This window comes from Nicotiana attenuata, unplaced genomic scaffold (assembly GCF_001879085.1).
Source record: "Nicotiana attenuata strain UT unplaced genomic scaffold, NIATTr2, whole genome shotgun sequence".
In the NCBI taxonomy this organism is placed as follows: Eukaryota; Viridiplantae; Streptophyta; class Magnoliopsida; order Solanales; family Solanaceae; genus Nicotiana; species Nicotiana attenuata.
The window spans coordinates 114474-135246 of NW_017670932.1; the positions used below are offsets into that span (position 1 = coordinate 114474).

Below are 20773 nucleotides of genomic sequence, written 5' to 3' on the forward strand. Positions count from 1 at the left end.
GGGGAATATTATTTAAACCTTACACACGCTTCTTCTGGATAGGTAAAAATAACAACTACACCATACCCAGTATTATCCCATGCCATGGGGTCTGGGGAGGGTAGTGTGTACGCAGACCTTACCTCAACCTTGTGAGGAAAGAGAGGTTGTTTCCAATAGACCATCGGCTCAGGAAAGTATAAGCACCACATTAATGAAAATATAGACAAGAAGGGACAACACCAAAGAGCTATATAAAAGCAGAATGAAAACAACGAGATCGCAAGATGACCAACAATAAAAGAAAATAACGGTTAGTCATAAAAACTTACTACAAACAGAATGCGAGAATGCGTGTCAATACTACCGGTATGAACAATCTAGACCACCTACACTACTACCCTAATCCTTGACCTCCACACTTTCCTATCAAGGGTCATGTCTCGGTCAGCTGAAGCTGCGCCATATCTTGCCTAATCACCTCTCCCCACTTCTTCTTCGTCCTACCTCTCCGTAAGCCCTCCAATGTCAACCTCTCACACCTCCTCACTAAGGCGTCTGTGCTCCTCCTCACATGTCCAAACCACCTGAGCCTCGCTTCCCGCATCTTGTCCTCAATAGGGGCCACACCAACTTTGTCGCGAATAACCTCATTCTTAATCCTATCTAACCTGGTGTGCTCGCACATCCATCTCAACATCCTCATCTCTGCTACCTTCATCTTCTGGACATCAGCGATCTTCACCGGCCAACACTCAGCCCAATACAACATAGTTGGTTTGACCATCACTCTGTAGAACTTACCTTTAAGTTTCGATGGCACCTTCTTGTCACACAAACACCAAAAGCGAGTCTCCATTTCATCCATCCTGCCCCAATACGATGTGTGACATTTTCATCAATCTCTCCATCCCCTTGTATAATAGACCCAAGTTAGTTAAAACTTCCTCTCCCAGGGATGACCTACGAGTCCAGCCTCTCATCCCCTTCCCCTCCTTGAGTCTCACCACTGAACATATACTCCAAGTATTCTGTCTTGGTCCTGCTCAACTTGAAACCTTTAGACTCCAGGTCTGCCTCCATACCTCTAACCTCGCGTGCATCTCGCCTCGCGTCTCGTCAATCAATACAATATCATCTGCAAATAGCATGCATCACGGTACCTCCCCTTGGATGGGGCGCGTCAATTGCCAAGGCAAACAAAAAAGGACGGAGTGCCGACCCCTTGGATAGGTGATTAAAAAAAATTAGTGCAAGTTTGGGAGGCAAAGTATGTTATAAGCCACTATAATTTACGTAGTAAACATACATGTGATCCAGGCTTAAAGATGATACCACAACCTTCAGAGGCCACCATGCAGTAATTTGTAACAATCTCATTGTGAATAAGAAATGACAGCTACAACTGTTGCAGCTTATATAAACTTTTATACTACAAATGATGAAGCCATCTTCACGGTTTAGACTTTAGATGGTTATACACTGATTATCAATGAAGAAGAATGAGACAAGAACGGGCCAGGAAGAAGCGGAAGCCACCAGCAGCCACTGATGCATATTGATATAGTTTCTATTTTGCGTTTATTCTGGGTGAACTGGGAAACTGAGTACTGACTTATCAGAGTTAAACTGAGATGACAATCTAAAAGAACCAGGTCGTAGAGTCACTTGCTGCAGCTCCATTCAGCCATGTCTGATGTACGTGTGTCCAAGTGAGTCCATCTGCGACAGTCTTATTCTGGGAACAAAGACAGATTATAATAGGTTTCAGTTGTAAGATTTACATGGAAAAATCCTTTGTCTGCAATTTTGAAATTTTACCTTTGAACTTAATAGGACTGTAGTTATGCAACATCGCCTGTCTTCACCTGCAGGAATCAGTAGCAATGTGAAAACGATAAAAGAGCTACGAGAACGAAAATGCAGGTGTGGTAAAAGGCAAGCAGCCAGTGAATGGTGTGGTTCGGCAACTGTGCTGACCCAACACCAATCATGAACGACCAACAGAAGGAGTATAATGACATGAAATCTGAATCAACATCACTATATGAACTCCTCCCACCTCCCTCGGAAGAGGCAAACCACATAATAGTTTTACTGAACCTGATCTATTCCTACCATGAAATCAAAAAGGAAAATGGGGAGCCTCTTTGGTTGCAAGACTGTTCTGTTTAGTCTTTATTTTTTTATAAGAGCTATTCTTTTTATACTTCTTAGTAGACCAAAGATGTGTAGGCACTGTAATCCAAAGATTAGGGGCTCAAATATTACAAGCACCTAAACCTCACTTAAGGTCAAAAATGGAAAGGCTAGATACTTCACTCATTACTATGCTCCAACAACTAATGTTCACAACTGAAGCTTGAATTGGTCTTGTAAGGGCTTAACATGGGATTTGGTGTATGCTCAAGAAGTCTCGTAGCGCAAGGAACAGAATCAGTGCACAATTGGTAGATTATGATTGTGGTTTGCAGGAATGAGTATGTAAAACTGCCGTGTGATTGAGATAGCTAGACAAATTAATCCAAAGGAGAACCCAAATGATTATCTAGTTGAGGCATATTTAAAGTATGGCTTCAGGCATCAACTGTTCCATGATGGCTCGTCTTTGTTGCTGGAACACAACTTCAAAGAACAACATGTTTACATGCTTGAAGCAAACAAAAGATTTCTATTTCAACAATGTAAGTAATATCTCTTTACTCTACTCCTACAGAAAGAATTTAAGTTGAAAAAAAAAAGGAATTAAGTCAAGAAAGAACCGGGTGAAGAGAATTCACATTACACCAGAATGGAAACTTATGATTTTGACGGAAGTTATCTCGCATCCCCTTGGGGAAGCTTGTCATGATAATTTTTGTGAATGGCGAAATTACCTGGCTTCCCAGTTGGTTCGCTAAGCTGATCCTCCTAGTTGTTTGTTCTTCAAATAATAAAACTTTAAACAACCTTTGAAAGCTTAAGATAGAATTTGATATGTAACCAGATCTAATAACAAGTTGCAATAAAAAAACTACAGATTCTCGGGTCCTCCTTAAACCTTTAAGAAAGTTACTTCACTACCATGGAAAGAAGGAAAACAAATCTGCATCAAGATGGAGAGAAGATCCCATAAAAGGGTGTTTGAGCCACACAGACACTGAGGGAGGGACAGAAATGAATTTAGTAAATGAAGTCGGAATTATTACGTGAAACCCAGGGTGTGTGACATTCTGTAAAAGTGAAGAGGGACACGGTGACTTCTTGGAGCATGTACAAATTTAGAGCAAAATGAAAGACCACCTCATGAGGTAAAAGATACTCACCAGAGAGCTCCCACTTCTTGAAACTCACCAACCATGAGTCTGAACCAACCTGTACAGGTAAAACTTGATCGACCCAAATACGAAATTGTTTCCCCTGTTTGTCGCCATGACATGTCCTGAATAAAGTTACACATTCCTGAAGGGATTTCTCAACACCAGATGGGTGGACAAAAGTACAGATGTCTCTGCAGCAACAAAAGAGTTAGCGAAATAAGGATCACCAACCACAATGAGAAAATAATCACCTGGTTTGAAACCACCTCTCACCTTCCCTCTCTCACTCAACCAGAAATCAAAAAACCAGGAGGGTCGACAGGGAGAGAGTATAGGATACCACTTATTTTATTATTTTATTGAGTAGGTTTAGGATACTACTTCAGTTTGCTACGTCTAAATTCATATATGTGGATACCACACAAATAAAACAATACAAGCTTCTCCCTGTGGTGGTGGAAGGAGTTTCAACAACACAAGGAGGTTAGCTCAATTAGAGGCTACACTTAAAAAGCATAAAGGGTGCTTATGTTCTGCACAGGCATTTGTGGGGGGGGGGGGGGGGAAGGGGGGTTTGTTGGTTTACATTGGGAGCGAAAATTCTCTAGAATCCATGGTCAAATTTATAACACAAATACACATAAGAAAATGAAATAACAGTAGGTATAGGGTACTAAACATACACACACTGCTTTCAGGTTTGACAGGTAATGCTCAGAATGCTCAATTTCTCTACGCCTCCATTTCTCGAAAAACAGGTAAAATTTGACAACTTCATAGGCAGGAACAAAGTTCTCCATCTTGCAGTCTGACATATCCATAACATCTCTAGGGAAGGTACTTGGACCTAGGTTGAAATGACCAATAGCTTGTATGATGCCGGCAGCACACCTCTCTGTTGCATGAATTACTTTAGGATTATTCTTCGCATTTGCAGCATGCCATTGCAATAATTCCTCCTGTGCATTAGCTACCTGCAAAGTGACTGTACATTCAGAGAGTACTCTTGACCACACACATGAGAATATATTACCAGATTATAAGGATATGTTGGAATAGCTGAACCACCAATCATTACACCATACACATCCGGGATACTGAATAGCTCAGCATCATTCCCGGAGTCACCGCAGGCAAGGGTGTTGTTTGGTAATTTTCCCTCACTCTTCAACTTCTTTTACAGATAAGCAAGTGCTTGTCCTTTCCCAGCACCTTGTGGTAATATATCCAGATCCATCCCTCCACTGTAAATTATTTTGACATCCAGCTGATGATCACGACAGCAAGAAAAAGATTTTACAAAAATGAAGCTCAATATGAATCTAAAAGAATTGTGTTCACGGAAGCATAGCAAGAACAGCATGAATTTTTCTTGCTGTATGAACTTATCCATATCGATGCCAAAATCTGAAGTGCAAAAGCTGTATCTTACCCCACGTTCTTCCAAGCGCTTGGAAAGAGTTTTCATTACATCTTGTGCTTTGTCTTTCTGAACATAGAAACTGACCTTGTGTGGTCGCTGCTCTGTCTCTGACTGCAAGGATAAAAAAAGTTGCTTTTGTAGATATCAGCTGCTGAAGTTATGTTTCAGCTTACATACTATTTATAAACCATAACTGATTTTCAAGTTCTACTATTCACTTTAAGCTTTGTAATCGAAACTGAAGTAACAAATGATCTCATCCCAACCCATAACTGTACCTGTAGAGTGAGTTCAGGAAACTTGCTAGTCTCCTCTGTTACTATCTTTCTGTCCCACTTGTTATTTAGTAAAGCTTCCCAACCATCATCAGGCACCATCGAGTTACCATATGTTATTTCAGTTCCCACGGACATAATAGTAATATCTGGGGTTAGCATGGGCTTTTCTTTCCTCAACTCCTTGTAAAGTGTAGGTGATCTCCCAGTTGAGAACACTAACAAAGAGTTATCACGATAATTGGCCTCCCATAAGGCATTAAATCTGAGCAGAGAAAGGTTCTCGGCATCATGATGATCTACCTGTACAACAAAATGTCACGTAAGTTACAGCAGCATATGCAGGAGAAATGACAACTATGACAAACTCACCATTGTATGGTCTAGATCTGAGACTATCATGAGACGTGCAGCACTGGTTAGCCGATCCATGAGTGATGTAAATTAGCTTCGCTCTGAAACAAGAAGGGGGGGGAAAAGGAAAGTAAAGGGAAGTTCAGAATTGTTGCTAAACTTGCCAATCCTCTGGACAGGCAACAATAAGCAAAATTTAGAGCAATGAAAGATGGAAGCAATATCAGATTAGATAATATCATTCAGGATAGTAGAGACACATTTTCTTTATGGCTTAAAGTTTTATCATCTTTCAAATAGCATTGAAGAAAGCAAGAGCAAAAGCTTGTTAATTACAAATAAGCCCATAACAGAAATCCACTAGCACATAGAAGCTAACTTTTTCCCTATAAAGCGCTGTCAGTTCTTGTGCCCCCATTACAGCGTGTCCGTAATTATTTGCAAAATCCATGGGAATTGTTTGGTTCATAACTGGGATTTGGCAGGATTATACAACTAGGGGTTACTGGACAGAATATTTCGTTTTTATAATATGATTCAGTCCAAAAAAAAAAGATGAATCCCAAATTAAAAGAAAATGACCCATGAAGGACACAATAGGCTTTCAGGGTCAAGAATGCAGCGACTGTGAGAAGGGGCAGTTTGTTACACCTAATCCATAATGGTTGAAATATAGAATCCCATCACACTCCCCAAATACAAGATACTTCAATCATATGGGGACCGGTGGGGTTAATGAGTCTTAATGATATTATCCAGAAACCAAAAGAACCCAGAGAATGAGAAGTTGCCTGGAGCCAGTAATAGTCTTTAGTATATCAAGCAAATGTATGAACTCTATTGATCAAGTTTTAACTCAACGTATCCCACATAAAAAAGATGGCTACCAACAAGAAAACAAGAGACAGACAGAGAAGACACAAGACCATCCCTGCTGAATATGATATATACAGTAACTTTTTGAGCCTCAGTCATTTCATGTTTCATGCAAACTCAGCTAGAGCGAAACAAATCCTTTTCTTTTATCACACCTATCTTGTTCACTCGTCAGTGGTTAAGAAAAACAGCTCACTGAATCCAGCCTTCTTTTAATTCCCTGTTTAGCCTTTTCAGTTTCCCAACTTAAAACTCTTTTACTTGCAGAAAGTAGGCAATGAGCAAAAGAGGTTCAAACTTTCCATGCCTAACTCGAAACTACAGGTGTATGGGCAATGAGCTACCCATTTCCGACCATAAAAACCTAAAAATTTGGGGGCAAATTCCGAAACATCACAAACTTTTGACCCATTTCAACATCACAATCTAAATTGTTTCAAGACAGAAATTATTACAGCAATATTTAATTCGGAAAATACTTAACAGATTCACGAACTAATCGTGTAAAATTACCAAATTATCTTTAATCAATTGTGTACAGTTGAAGCCTAAAGGTTTAGGATATGAGTACTTACGAAAACCTATAATCTTAATCAATTATAATTGATTCCCAATACTCATCAAATCTAGTATATGTATACACATCTAGATCATGTAAGACTTGGTGGATAGATTTAACCCAGAATAATCGAGATGATAGGAAAATTGAGAGAGAGAGAGAGAGAGAGAGAGAGAGAGAGAGGATACCTGAAATGGGATTTTGGGTGGATTGAAATGGTGAATGAGAATGGAGTTGCTAATGGGGAGCAGAAATGCCAAATCTTTTTAGAATAAGAGATGGACAGATGGTGTATAAGCAAAAGACAGTTACCATGTCCATGTGGATCCAAATTGTTTGGCGCTTCTTTTGTAACCCAGAAGGGGATCATTTTATTTTAATTCCTGCCCAAACAAATTCTTTTAAATTTTTAAATTAAAAATAAAAAAAAGGAAAAGGAAAGGGAATATGCTTGTTGATAATCAGTGATGCTTATTGTCTAGTGGTGTTGACAGAAATTTCTTACCTAATTCGATTTTCATTATCGGTTCTCTTTTTAATTTCTGCTGATGTATTTATGCAATTAAAAAAATCATTAATAAATGAAAGTTTTTATATTCCTTTTAGACAATTAAGTGAGAAACTTCTGCCATTACTCTTCGAATTTCAAACTCTTAGAGAGAAAAAGGTTATTACAACTAGGGGTGTTCAAAACCGAATCGAAACCGAAAACCGAACCGAAACTGAAGCTTAATGGCTTATTGGTATCGGGTTAACGGTTTAACGGACGGGGAATGGATTGAAATTTTTTTATTAACGGCTTATCGGTTTGGGGGCGGATTATTCAATTTTCTTAACGGATAATCCGTTAACCCGCTAAGAGAATATATATATATATATATATAATAATCAAAAACCCTTCTTCAACTTCCAGTACTCTATCTCGTCGACTTCCAGCACTCTATCTAGTAGTCGGGTGCAATCGCAGAAATGAGCATTCCACGTCCGACACAGTAAGCATCGGCTAAGGTACATCCATTATTTAGTCCAAGATATTTCTCGTCGTCCAGTACTTATACATTAAACCTGCGTATATAAAGGTATTCAGAAAAATTGCATGTATAGTTTTCAAAATTGCATGACATTAGGGGACTTACATTTTATGGTAGATCCCTACAGTCGAGTTTGACATCTGCAAAATGTACAAGACAAAACATTGAGCATTATAGCTGTTCTGTGCTTAGTCAAGAAATATAAAAGAACAACGCAAGAGTACTGATTCAATTAATTGAGAATTATAGTTGTTCTGTGCTTGTCATGGACTCATCTATTGTATTCTATAGAGTATAGACTGGACTGTAGTCTGCTGAGCATAGGAATTTTATTTTGAGTCACCGGTCAGCAAACAATTAATGCACGCAATATAGATTGAATTAGGTCGATAAACCGCCCGATAAGAGCTAAATCGATACCAATCCGCCCGATATCTTATCGGGTGGCTAGCGGATTAATACATTTAAAAGCCGATAACCGATAAGCCAAACCGTTAAGAGTAAATAACTGCCCAATCCGCCCGATAAGCAGCCCTAATTACAACTATTAATGGTCATAATCTAATCCATCCAATGTTATCCTTGAGGGTAATGTATGGGTCAAAATCTGCCTAAGGATGTTGATACCCAATTTTTCCCTGTATATTTTATGTGCAAAATATCTTCAAAAATAGCATATATATGCATATATAAGTATGTCCAAGCATTTTAATATTTTTTCCATAATTTTTTAAGGTTTTTAAACTGATTTATTTCCCCTTTCATCCATAAAAACCCAATAATTATTTTCAAAATTATTATTTTGGTAATTCATTTATTGAAATTTTATACTTATGCTAAGATATGGCTAAGGTATTTTTTACACATCTTTTACAAATTTATTTGGTATTTTAAGGATAGAATTGCATAATTGCAATATTAGCCATTATTAGGTTTAAATTCATCTCATATTCATACTCATATTTTTAGATGGATAATTATGTATCATTTTGGTGCTTTCAATTTAGTTCCAAAAATCAATTTACTATTTTTTATAATTTTAAAAGGGAAGGTTGGCTATTTAAATAATAGCCCAATTCGTTTCAATTTTAGCCTAAAATCTGACCCCAAATTGGACCCCAATTTCCAGCCCAATTTCAATTAAAACCCGACCCATGGCCCAATTACCCCTACCCGANATTTTATACTTATGCTAAGATATAGCTAAGGTAATTTTTTGCATATTTTTACAAATTTATTTAGTATTTTTTTAGCTAAATCGCATATAATTGCAATATTAGCCATTTTAAGATTCAATTGTGTTTTATATTCATAAAATTAAGTCCTGTATTTTTAATTTGGTAATTATATATTATAAATCATTTTAGTTCTTTCAATTAGTTTTCAGAAATTTATTCATTATTTTTTATAAATTAAATGGGGAAAAAGGGCTATTTAACTTAAAGCCAGATTTTGGCTTCCTAATTTAGCTTAATTAAAACCCAATACCCCAACCCAAGACCCAAGCCCAATTCTTAAATATACCCGACCCAGTCTGATTAAATCTTGGCCGTTGATCAATTTTGATCAACGGCCCAGATTCGTTCTTACCTAATTAAGCCCAAACGACCCCCCCCCCCCCAAACCCCTCTCATTCCTCACTCAACCGACCCTCTCATCTATCTCTCTATCTCTGGTTCTCTCTAGAACCTTCCCCCTCCCTTTCAGCTCCGATGAGTCTCACTCACCTTTTCCGGCCACCTCCTGGCCTGAATCTATGGTGGTCTCACCACCCACGGCCCTCTAAGGTTCCTACACACTTGTTCGTTGAGGTTTCATGGTCTGAATACGAAGAAGCTTCATCCAGACCTAGTTCGATTCAAGTTTTATGGCCATCTCCGGCCTTGCTCCGGCAAGCCATGCCTGTTTCGAGCCTGGCCTCGACTCCTCCTGGTTAGATCAACAACGATCCAAGTCTTTCTCACCGTTTGGGTTTCTCTGAAAACCTTAACTTTTGTGGTTCTTCTAATTTCTTTAGATCTGTTCTAGATCCAGGTTTTCCCCAAACTTTTAAAACGATTTTTTGATATTTTTTTTAAAACCATTGCTTTCAAAACCTTTATTTTTCCGATCTAGGGTTTTTGAGTTATGTTTCTCCGATTTTCTTTTTCTCTTGTGTGTTTCTCTGATTTTTTTTTCTCTTGTGTGTTTCTTCTGCTATGTTTCTCCTACTGGGTTCTTGTTAAGTTCTTCTACCATGTTTTTATCAGTTGCTTCTACTGTGTTATTTCGTCTACCTTGTTTTCTCCTACTGTGTTCTTGTTAGGTTGTTCACCATGTCCTTATTTGTTTCTTCTACTAGTTCTTCTACTGGTTTCACATGTTGTTCTTTTACTATGCTTATCATGAATTCCTGCTACTAAAAGAGCATGCTAAAGGTCTCAGTTCCTTTTCGAGACATCTGAACCTGTTTCAATTAGTATCTTTTCCATTAATCACTTGCCCTTTCGTCTCTGCACTCGGTTAATGGCAAGAACCCTAAATTTGAGGGTTCATCCGAGTTTTGAGACCATTGGCTATGTGACTTGCTTGTGCTTCATCTCTGAACTTGCTTGATTTCAAAACCCCTAATCTTTTGGATCTATTTGAGTTCCTAGAGTTGTTTCATCTACTGCTTCATTAAGTTTCAAAATCATTGCTTCAATTTTGTTTCTTCATATGATTCTGACTTTTGCTAAACTCTATAAGACCTTTACTTGACCCCTTTTTCGCATGCTATCGCTGAATTACCATATTCCTATAGTCTACTACTTACTTATTTTGCAATTGCATGACACTTTCACTTTGTCCTAAATTCAGCCTCGCATGCCTAATACTTGTGTACTCTTTATATGTGCTGAACTTTCCCTCCTAAATGGCTTTCAATTGTGATTGGTTTCAGACTTCCTTTGTATAAGTTTGATTGATTTTCTTTCCATGTTTGCTGACTTCCCTGTTACTCGATTTGAGTCAAAAGTTTTCCTTAGTTTTTCTGACTTGGTTCATTCGTGGACCAATGCTTACAAAATCTCTAACCCCCTTGATTTACTGAATACTGACGGATCCTTACCTTATTTGTTTTAAACCGTGTATTTCAAAATTCTTCCCTTAATTAAAACCCCTATGTATTTACCCCTGATTGCCTACTTTGCACAAGATATTTATTTGATTTCTTTCCTTAAATAGTTTTACCGTTTGAGTCTGAATTCCTTAATTAAAGGAAGTCTTGTATTGATTGATTTTTAATTGATATTCAGTTCCTTAATTGTTTTCTTACCTTGTTTCTGCCTATTCTTCACACTATAAATACCCGACCCTTTCATTGACACAAACACACACACAGATCACACACAGTCTTTCTGAACTTACACTTATACTCAAAAAAGTATTCTCTTTTGTTTGCTTACACTGTGGCCTGTTACAAGACCTGTTACTTGCTTTCTCTCTATTTGTTTCTTTGAAACTGGTATGTCCTGATTTAAGTTTCAGCACCATAACAATGTGTTTATTTACTGCTTTTGGTATCCCTGTCTACTGCTTATGTATAGTTCAACACGCATTCTAGCTTATTGATTTCTTTCTGCCTATTCTATTATGAATCCCAAACCCCTGCCCCCTATGTGTTTAAGCTATGGTTTGAGGCATGGCAATATGCAAGTTATTGTCCATGAATTGAACTTGATCCCCTGGGGATCCTAGCCTCTAACAGCATGTGTTCTGGCAGGCTTATAGGTGTGCCAGCATTCCCATTGCTGGGCATGCCCAAAGTCTGCTTTTTGCCTAAGCGACAGGCTCTTTACAACCCCTTATTCCCCTAAATCCCTTTGTGTGTGCTTATCTATAGTTGATTCTCCCTTCCTTTTCCCTCTTAGCACTCTATTCTGCACTTGCACACTTTCTTAGTCTTTAAGTTCTGCCCCCCTCTTGTGAGCCTTGCCTTGGGACCCTTTGAGATCCCTCTGAACTTGGACACGTGAGGGCTGACCCTTCCACACTGTACTTGTCCCAATCTGATAATACATTTGGGTGTGAGCATTGCCCGGAGTCCCTTTGAGGCTCTTAGGGAACTTTGACACGCTCAAATGGGAGAAAAGCTTTGGATCATTGATCTCGTGGAGTTGGTTTACTTCATATTTCAGACATGAAGTCTGAATCAGGCTATCCTTGGTTGTACTTTATTTATATTTTTTTCTGATGTATATTTTTACTTTAATCTGGGCTGTAATAATTTGTAATAAACTCTTAGGGATGGCTAGTGAAAAGGGTGGGTAACTATGTATGCAAAAAGGGTAGATATCATGTTTATAGGTTCTTAAAATAATTTCTGCATTTAGATATCATGCTCATAGGTTTCAAACAATTTCTGCATTTAGATGTCATGTTCATAGGTTTCAAACAATTTCTGCGTATAGAGATCATGCCTATAGGGTTCTTAAAATAAATTCTGCATTTAGATATCATGTTCATAGGTTTCAAATATATTCTACATTTAGATATCATGTTCATAGGTTTTAAAGCAATTCCTACACTTAGACACCATGTTCGTAGGTTTTCAAACGATTCAGCACCTAGATATTGTCACACCTCCTTTTTTTACTACACCCCCGTAAAAGGGCATAAAGGGAGTTTTTCCAATTAAAGGACAATCGAAACGGGATTATTATTAAAAGATTCAGAGTCGCCACTTGGGAGATTTATGGTATCCCTTACCGGTTTAAAATCCCGAATCGAGAAAAAGAATGACTCTGTTTAACAGTCCGCGAACCAGAAATTCGGGTAAGGAATTCTGTTAACCCGGGAGAAGGTGTTAGGCATTCCCGAGTTTCGTGGTTCTAGCACGGTCGTTCAACTGTTATATTCGGCTTAATTATCTGATTTTAGAACATTTTGAACCTATGTGCAAATTTTAACTTTAACCGCTTTTATTCATTTTTTAGGAAGATTGCAACACTGTTAAAACACGTCTTGAACCACGTCACATAAATGCACCCGCGGTCTTCGACGTATTTTGACATTGTTGAGATTTGGATTCGGGTCACATAAATGTGCACCCGAATTTAGGAAGGTAATTTTATTAAACTGACGCGCCTAGGCAACTACGCGTTAGCAACTTTGCGAGGGCCATGAAAATTGCTAAATGGCACACCTCGAATTCTAAGGATAAAACAAAATCGATTAAAATGAGGGTCGTGCAATTGTCATTTTATTTGGCGCGGCGCACCTCGAATTACTCTAACAAGAGGTTTCTAAGCTATACTATGAGGGCCATACACTATGTGATCCCAGTTATTTATGACGCACCTCAATTTCAAAAAGGCTTAGTTACAAAAAAAGAAAAACCTAAAGAATCCTCAAGGCATTTGTCAAAGTTCAAACTAACAACACGTGATAATCAAACCGACTCCCATTTCTCTTTTAAAGCTTAAGCCCAAACAACCTACTATTTTTTTTAATAGATAATGAACCAGTTCCTATCTCAATTCTGGGCTCAAAATGGAGCCCAAATTCGCTGCAAATTCCGGCCCACCTCAGCGACATGGTATAAGGGCAAGGCAGGGATTCAAGGTCGAATCCCTGCAGCAGCAACGATTGGCCCACAATACCCCAAGTCAATTTCAAACAACTGAAGTATTCTATATCTGATCTAAACGATCATGATGCCCATTTTAGTTTCCCAAATTGTTCCAAGACAAAATGAACAAATAAATATTTTAAAACAGAATTCGGAACTCAGTAACTATCCTACAATCATGCTGAACTCTGATTTCAAAGACTGGTTTTAACAGACAATTTTATACAACTTCAGACTAATTTCAAGAGGGCACTTTCCAAAGACAATTTCAAAAAGAGCCAATATGACTTTACAAACATCATTTGGCATTTAACACAAAATGAAGCAAAGCTTTCCAACGGGTCAAAACCAGCTCGATTCCCCTTTGAAATGAAGCTTTCAAAAGTTTTTTTTAGAAGTTGATCACAAGGCACCCCTGGTGGTGAACAAACAAAACCACGCTCATAAACTGCATTAACATGTATCTAACATCCATGATTATGGACTTAAAATCAAATATTCCAACTGATTAATCCTCAGGTTACAGTCCACTTTTAACATATACAAAAGGTCTAAATGTTTCCAAATCAATTGCACCTTCATAAGTTCGAATACAAACTTAACCAAACAGACTGCCATACAAAATAAAACTACACTAGCAAGAACTAAACCAAATCTGATGATGAACAAGCAGTAGAACGTTATTATTGATCCTCATCCTGAACTACATGAGCTCATACGTGCACTTCATATACAATAGATCCAAGGCATACCTGGATTTCAAAACAAAAGCAGAAGTGGATAATTCAGCAGTAGGATTAGCCACAGCAACAAAATCAACCCAGAAATAACCAAGGAAAACCAGTTTTGCAGCCAAATTCAACCAGCATAAGGATCAAATGATACCCAATAACCAAAATGCAGCCAAAACTTGCACCAAACACTTGAAAACCCACAAGTTCAAATCATTTTGAACCTCTAATTATTCAGGAATTGTATTAGAAGTCAAAGCCTCAAGAATCTCAGAAAATCTTAATGGAACAGTAAAACTCTGTCTTCTTTACTACCGTCTCTATTTTCTGTATTTTTAGCTCTTAAAAATCTCCATTAAGCTGCCAGTAACTATGCCTTTATAGGCAAGTTACTAGGGCACCATTAAGGGCTTAGATATTTTATTTTAGACCTTTTGGAGTTTTCTTTTTGCTTAAAGGCCCCTGAATTACTGACTTGTGGATCAAGTTAGTACATTCTGCAGCTTCTGAGAAGCTTCCTGGGTGGTTACTTGAGAGATTCTCTCAGTGTTTTACCCAAACCACCCTTAGTTACCCCTGCATTTTACATTAAAAACGAATGGGCTATGGGTCCAAATTGACCCTAGGTCGACTCCCTTAGGCAAACAGTCCAATTCTGGGCTTAAAGGCATACACCTCGAGCCCAAAAGCAATCAAACCCAAATTCTGGATTAAAAATGAAAGCAAGAAGAAACAGAAACAATTCGAAAAAAATTTCACGAAATCTAATTAATGCAAATACTACTTAATGAACTAAAACTAAATTACTAACAGATTATTGACCCTAATTAAAGAAGAGAAAACTAACATGCATACAAAGAACAATTATGAAACTGGGGAAACAAAAAAGAATCTAAAAGAAGAGGGTGAAAATGATGACAATGCAAGGTAGAAATCGAAAAGAAAAGTAAAGAAAAACTTAACAGAAGAAGATTAAAAAGAAATACCCGTGGGGCTTCGAACGGACTCGAAAACACTTGAAGAGAAACATTCGATTTTTGACCTTATTAGACCCTAGTCTTGTGTTTCTCGTGTGAAAACATACGACTAAGGTTCAATAAAATCTAAAATCCTCATGGGCCCGTTTGAATTTGAAATTGTGAAATTAGGGCTCTTTTCTAATTCAAAATTCGAGCCATTTGAGGGGTATTTGAGGGAAAACAAATGGGGGTTTGGGATGAGGGAGAAAAGGGGATTCAGGGGTGTGATTTTGGGGTTGAACAGAGGCGGCGCCGCCACCGGAGAAACTGTGGCGGCGCTAGGGTTCATAACTTCAAGCCAAGATTCGAGGAGTTTGGGTAAGTTTTGAGGGAAGCTGGTTGTGGATTCGAGATGAGGAGGCAAAGGAGGGGTTGTGGTATAATTTTGGTGGAGGTTGGACGCCGACTGCCGCCGTAGGCGATTTCCGGCTGGCGGCAGGCGGTGGCTCAGGGCGGAGAGGTCGGAGACGGTTGAGGGGGGGTTCTGAGAGAGGAGAGGGGGGGGGGGGTTCGGACACTTAAATATTAAGTGATCCCCAGTTCTCAACCGTCTGATCAAACAACATCGACGGCTGAGATTAAGCCTAATCAAACGGGGTCGTTTTGAGTGGTAAAGGGAGACTGGGTCGGGTAAAGGCGGAAGTGGGCCGGTTTTGGGGCTATTTGGGGAGGGTTTCTGATTTGGGCTGATAAAATGGCCCAAAAGAAAATAAAAACAACCTTAATTCAAACCTTTTATTTTCCTTTTAATTTCTAATTTTTATTTATTTTTCCAAATTAAAATGAAAACCTAAATTAAGTCCTAACCTCAATTAACTTACTAAATTATCCTAATTATTAGTCACAGTATTTATAAAAATTAAATAATTCCTAAATTCAAAATTTAAAGAGTAGAATGCCAAATGAACTAAATTTTGTGATTTTTTATTTTAATAAAGCACCTAATTAACCAAAAATATGAAAATAAATCCTAAATGCAAATGCATGGTATTTTTTGTGTTTTTTTTTCTTTTTTTTTCCCTTTTTTTTCATGATAAAATAAACGTGCACAGACAAATGTAAACAATCAACAGAAAATGCCACGAAAATCCATAAAATTGCAAATAATGAAAAGAGATTTATTTTGTTTTGAAATTATGGGAGTCATTCACATAGGGCTAAAATCACGTGCTCACAGCTGCCCCTCTTTGCTCGGAAACACGAAGAGTTTTCGTGCAAAGATAAAGTGAGCGGAGACGAGCGATTTTTGCTCGTTTGAATACTCCGTGGGAAGCATTTTTGAAAGATTTGACCGCACCCTGCTTTCGAGGTTGCCTACATATCCTTGGGTAAAAAGGAATCAGGTCAGTGTAGTTCAGGAATGTTTGGTAGCTCGGACTACCATGAAGTTGTGATTTCGCTGTTGCTGCTGCTGCTGCTACTGCTTACTGAACCCCCTTATTACACCATGTCAAAAATAAAAAGAAGCTAGACTAAACTATGATCTATGAGCTTACAAGAGATCCTATCTGTATCTTCAAACTTGCTCTTGCAGCTTTTGTTGCCATGCTGGCTTGTATTCTTCTTGTGAAATTCCTCTGTTGTCGACTTGAATTATAATCTGAGATATTTTCCTTTTCTTTAGGTGGATGCCTGATTGCTGGAGTCGAATTGTATTCCCTTTCTCTCCAGGCGGGCTCCTAACTGCTAAACTTGAAATGTATTCCCATGCTCTCCAGGCGGGCTCCTGACTGCTGAACTTGAATGTATTCCCTGCTCTCCAGGCGGGCTCCTGACTGCTGACTTGAAATGTATTCCCTGCTCTCCAGGCGGGCTCCTGAATGCTGACTTGAAATGTATTCCCTACTCTCCAGGCGGGCTCCTGACTGCTAAATTTGAAATGTGCTCCCTTGTTCTCCAGGTGGGCTCCTGACTGCTGACTTGAAATGTGCTCCCTTGTTCTCCAGGAGGGCTCCTGACTGCTGACTTTGAAATGTGCTTCCTTGCTCTACAGGCGGGCTCCTGACTGCTGACTTTGAAATGTGCTCCCTTGTTCTCCAGGCGGGCTCCTGACTTCAACAAAACAGACAAAACAAAGAAAATTTTCTGCCCCAGTTTGGTGGCTGGGCACATATGTGATTGTAAACTACACCATGTTACCAAATATCAGTAAGAATTTGAAAGCTAAAACTTGAATTGTACTCCCTTGCTCTCCAGGTGGGCGCCTGATTGCTGAAACTTGAATTGTGTTCCCTTGTTCTCCAGGTGGGCTCCTGATTGCTGAACTCGAAATGTATTCCCTTGTTCTCCAGGTGGGCTCCTGATTGCTGTAACTTGAATGTATTCCCTTGTTCTCCAGGTGGGCTCCTGATTTCAACAAAATAGACAAAAACAAAGAAAATTTTCTGCCCCAGTTTGGTGGCTGGACACATATGTGATTGTAAACTAAATCATGTTACCAAATATCAGTAAGAACTTGAAAGCTAAGACTTGAATTGTACTCCCTTGTTCTCCAGGCGGGCTCCTGACTGCTGCATTTGAAATGTATTCCCTGCTTTCCAGGCGGGCTCCTGACTGCTGGCTTGAATGTATTCCCTGTTCTCCAGGTGGGCTCCTGACNCAATGGATGTTCGAGTGGTTTCCAACCGAGGAGTTCATCGTCCGATCCAGAGATGCACCTTTCCTAATACTAATCGGCTTAAGAGGAACGTACCCTTACGTACCTCTCCGGGTTATGAGACAAGCGGGTAAGAAGCAGGTTATACCCAGGGACGACAAGATGAGCCATTTTCGGGCTGACTTCCAGGCTGATGATAGTCCTTACAAGTGCCAAGCTCAGCATATGTGGCACTGCAAGATCGTCATGGGGAAAGATACCATCGAACCAGATAGATACCACGCCGGTTGTACTCCCTACTATACCGGCTGGTTGGAGGATAATCATGATGGTCTAAGTCAACTTGGGTTTGTTCGGGGTCACAGAATCATAGATGAAAAGGCCAAGGCACAGGTTAAATACAATCAACTACGCAAGAGAATCCGGGAGTGTGAAAGTGAGCACCGTGAGATACAAGAAGCCAATCAAAAACTAATTGAGGAATGGAAGGACATGGCCATCAATGCCAACAAGCGACTAGGATACCTGGAGCGAGGCATAGTGGAGCTGGAAAGAAGGTTTCTCAAAAGGGTCAAAGACTGTCAGAATGCTGAGGGAAACGAAGGCGGACACCTAGCCAGGGCCTACCTATTGCTGGGACTTCGCAAGCTGGGGAATTTATTTGACGAAGCCAGGGATGCCGAGTCTGGGGAGGGTCCTTCAGGGACCAAGTAGATAGGGCTTTATCTTTTCGCTATTCAAAATGTAATAAGGCCAATGGCCATTGGTGACTTTATTTTCTTGTTATTTAGTGTCGATTTGGGATTTGTCTTATTTTCTATCAATAAAATGAGGCATTTAGCATTCCAGGTTCTCCAAATCAATCTGTCGCTAGGCCTACCCAAATTAGGACACGATTTACATTCCCGCATTATGTGTTTAAATATTGCATCGATTTTTCATGAACCTCACTAACTTGGTTACCTTTTTGTTTATTTTTTTTTTGTTTTTGATTATTCCCCTCCCCAAAGGTTAGTTCGTGAACTCTGGCAACATCATCCTACTTCACAAGATCTAGGGGCCCTCCACCCACTCCTCCTCTCAGTCCTGTCAAAAACAAGAACAAAGGGAAGATGGAAGATTTGAACAACGCCAGAAAGGAGAACTCAACTGAATGGGTAGAGGTCACTCACGGTCATGGTACTTTGGTCCCCAAGGAGAATGCCTCCCAACTGGAACAAAAGCTGTTGAAATTTCAGGAAGAACTTGATTAGGTCCGGAATCTGGCAAATCTGTCATTTTCCCTCACTACTCCAGATATCAATTTCCCAAATGCTCAGAACCCCACACCTCCACAGAATATCCCAAAGCAACAAAACCACACCGCTCCTCACCACCACTGCAACACCTGCCATACTTCCAACAATACCCCGTTGCTCATCCCAGAACCACAAAACTCCACAAATGATCACTGCCACACCCACCATAATACCCCCATCTACGTGGAGACTGTGCCCCACTCCACCCCACCCATCTCAAACACACCCGAGACTGATGAAAAGGATTTGCTCATCAGAAATCTTGCCGAAGAGCTTAAAAAGTTGACTAGCAGAATTCAGGGCGTTGAAGAGAGTAAGGGAATTGAAGGGCTGAACTACGAAGATCTTTGCATACAGCCCGATGTCGAACTGCCCGAGGGGTACAAACCTCCTAAGTTCGAGATGTTTGATGGTACAGGGGATCCAAGGGTCCATTTGAGAACCAACTGTGACAAGCTGGTTGGAGTAGGAAAAGACGAGAAAATCCGCATGAAGATTTTCATGAGAAGCCTGAAGGGAGATGCCTTGTCTTGGTACATTAGCCAAGATCCAAAGAAGTGGCCGAACTAGGTAAGCATGGCGTCCGACTTTATGGACAGGTTCAGGTTCAACACGAAGAATGCACCGGATGTGTTCTACATTCAAAATCTAAAGAAGAAGCCCACAGAAACCTTCCGCGAGTATGCTACTCGTTGGAGGTCCGAAGCAGCTAAGGTTAGACCTGCCTTAGAAGAAGAATAGATGAACAAATTCTTCGTTCGAGCCCAAGACCCACAGTATTATGAGAGGCTAATGATGATCGAGGGCCACAAATTTTCTGACATTATCAAGCTAGGGGAAAGGATCGAAGAGGGCATCAAAAGCGGTATGGTTACGAATTTTGAGGCCTTGCAAGCTATAAATAAGGCCTTACAGTCAGGAGGTGTGTCCAAGAAAAGGGACGTAGGAGCCGTAATGGTTTCACAAAGAACCAAATCTCCCATCAAATACCAAACCTACCCAATGCCTCCACTCACATATCAGCCCACTCCAAACTACCAAGCACCCTCACCCACCTATCCATCACCTCCCACATGTCAGCCCACTTCACCCAAATATCCCCAACCAACACACGTTTACCAAGCCTACAACACTCAACCATCCCATTACCAGTCCCCTCCTCCACGCCAAAACTTCCCTAGACCTCGACCAAATTTTGACCGAAGGCCTCCAAAACAGTATACGGCTATTGCTGAACCTATCGACCAGTTGTACGAAAGACTTAAAACTGCTGGTTATGTCACCCCTATCCATGCTGTAACCCCTGAGAACCCTTCTTAGTGGGTTAATCCAGATAAATCCTGTGCATACCATTCCGGCATGAAAGGACACACCATTGATGAATGCCGTTCTCTGAAAGATAAGATCCAGACTCTAATTGATAACAAGATTATTGTGGCAAAGGAACCTGCTCCAAATGTCCGCAATAACCCTCTGCCAGACCACAAGGGTGGGGGCGTTCACATGATTGAAATAGAGGATGATTGGGATCCTGAGGGATCGATTGGTTTGATCGCGGAAGGTGAAAACCCAAAGAAGCCAATAGTTACCCTTAATTTGATTGTAGTCCAGATTCAGCCCTCTGGGGGTGCCGAGATAAATATGTCCATGCCACTTGAGTGTGAAGCACCATCCTCTATAAAGACGCCAGCACCGATTGAGGTTGAATTCATGTCTCTAGCGAAGCACCTACACCATTCGAAG

General features: G+C 39.8%; 1 pseudogene across 1 annotated transcript; it reads right to left on the minus strand.

Moving 5' to 3' along the window:
- Window positions 1-1252: 1252 nt before the first annotated feature.
- On the minus strand, window positions 1253-7106 carry LOC109244580 (annotated as a pseudogene). The gene is made up of 9 exons (XR_002070711.1): window positions 6954-7106; window positions 5349-5431; window positions 4980-5279; window positions 4711-4812; window positions 4351-4545; window positions 3958-4252; window positions 3285-3467; window positions 1801-1847; window positions 1253-1717 (listed from the first exon to the last, which is right to left on the minus strand). The product of XR_002070711.1 is annotated as a sucrose-phosphatase 2-like (transcript).
- Between the last annotated feature and the right edge of the window lie 13667 nt (window positions 7107-20773).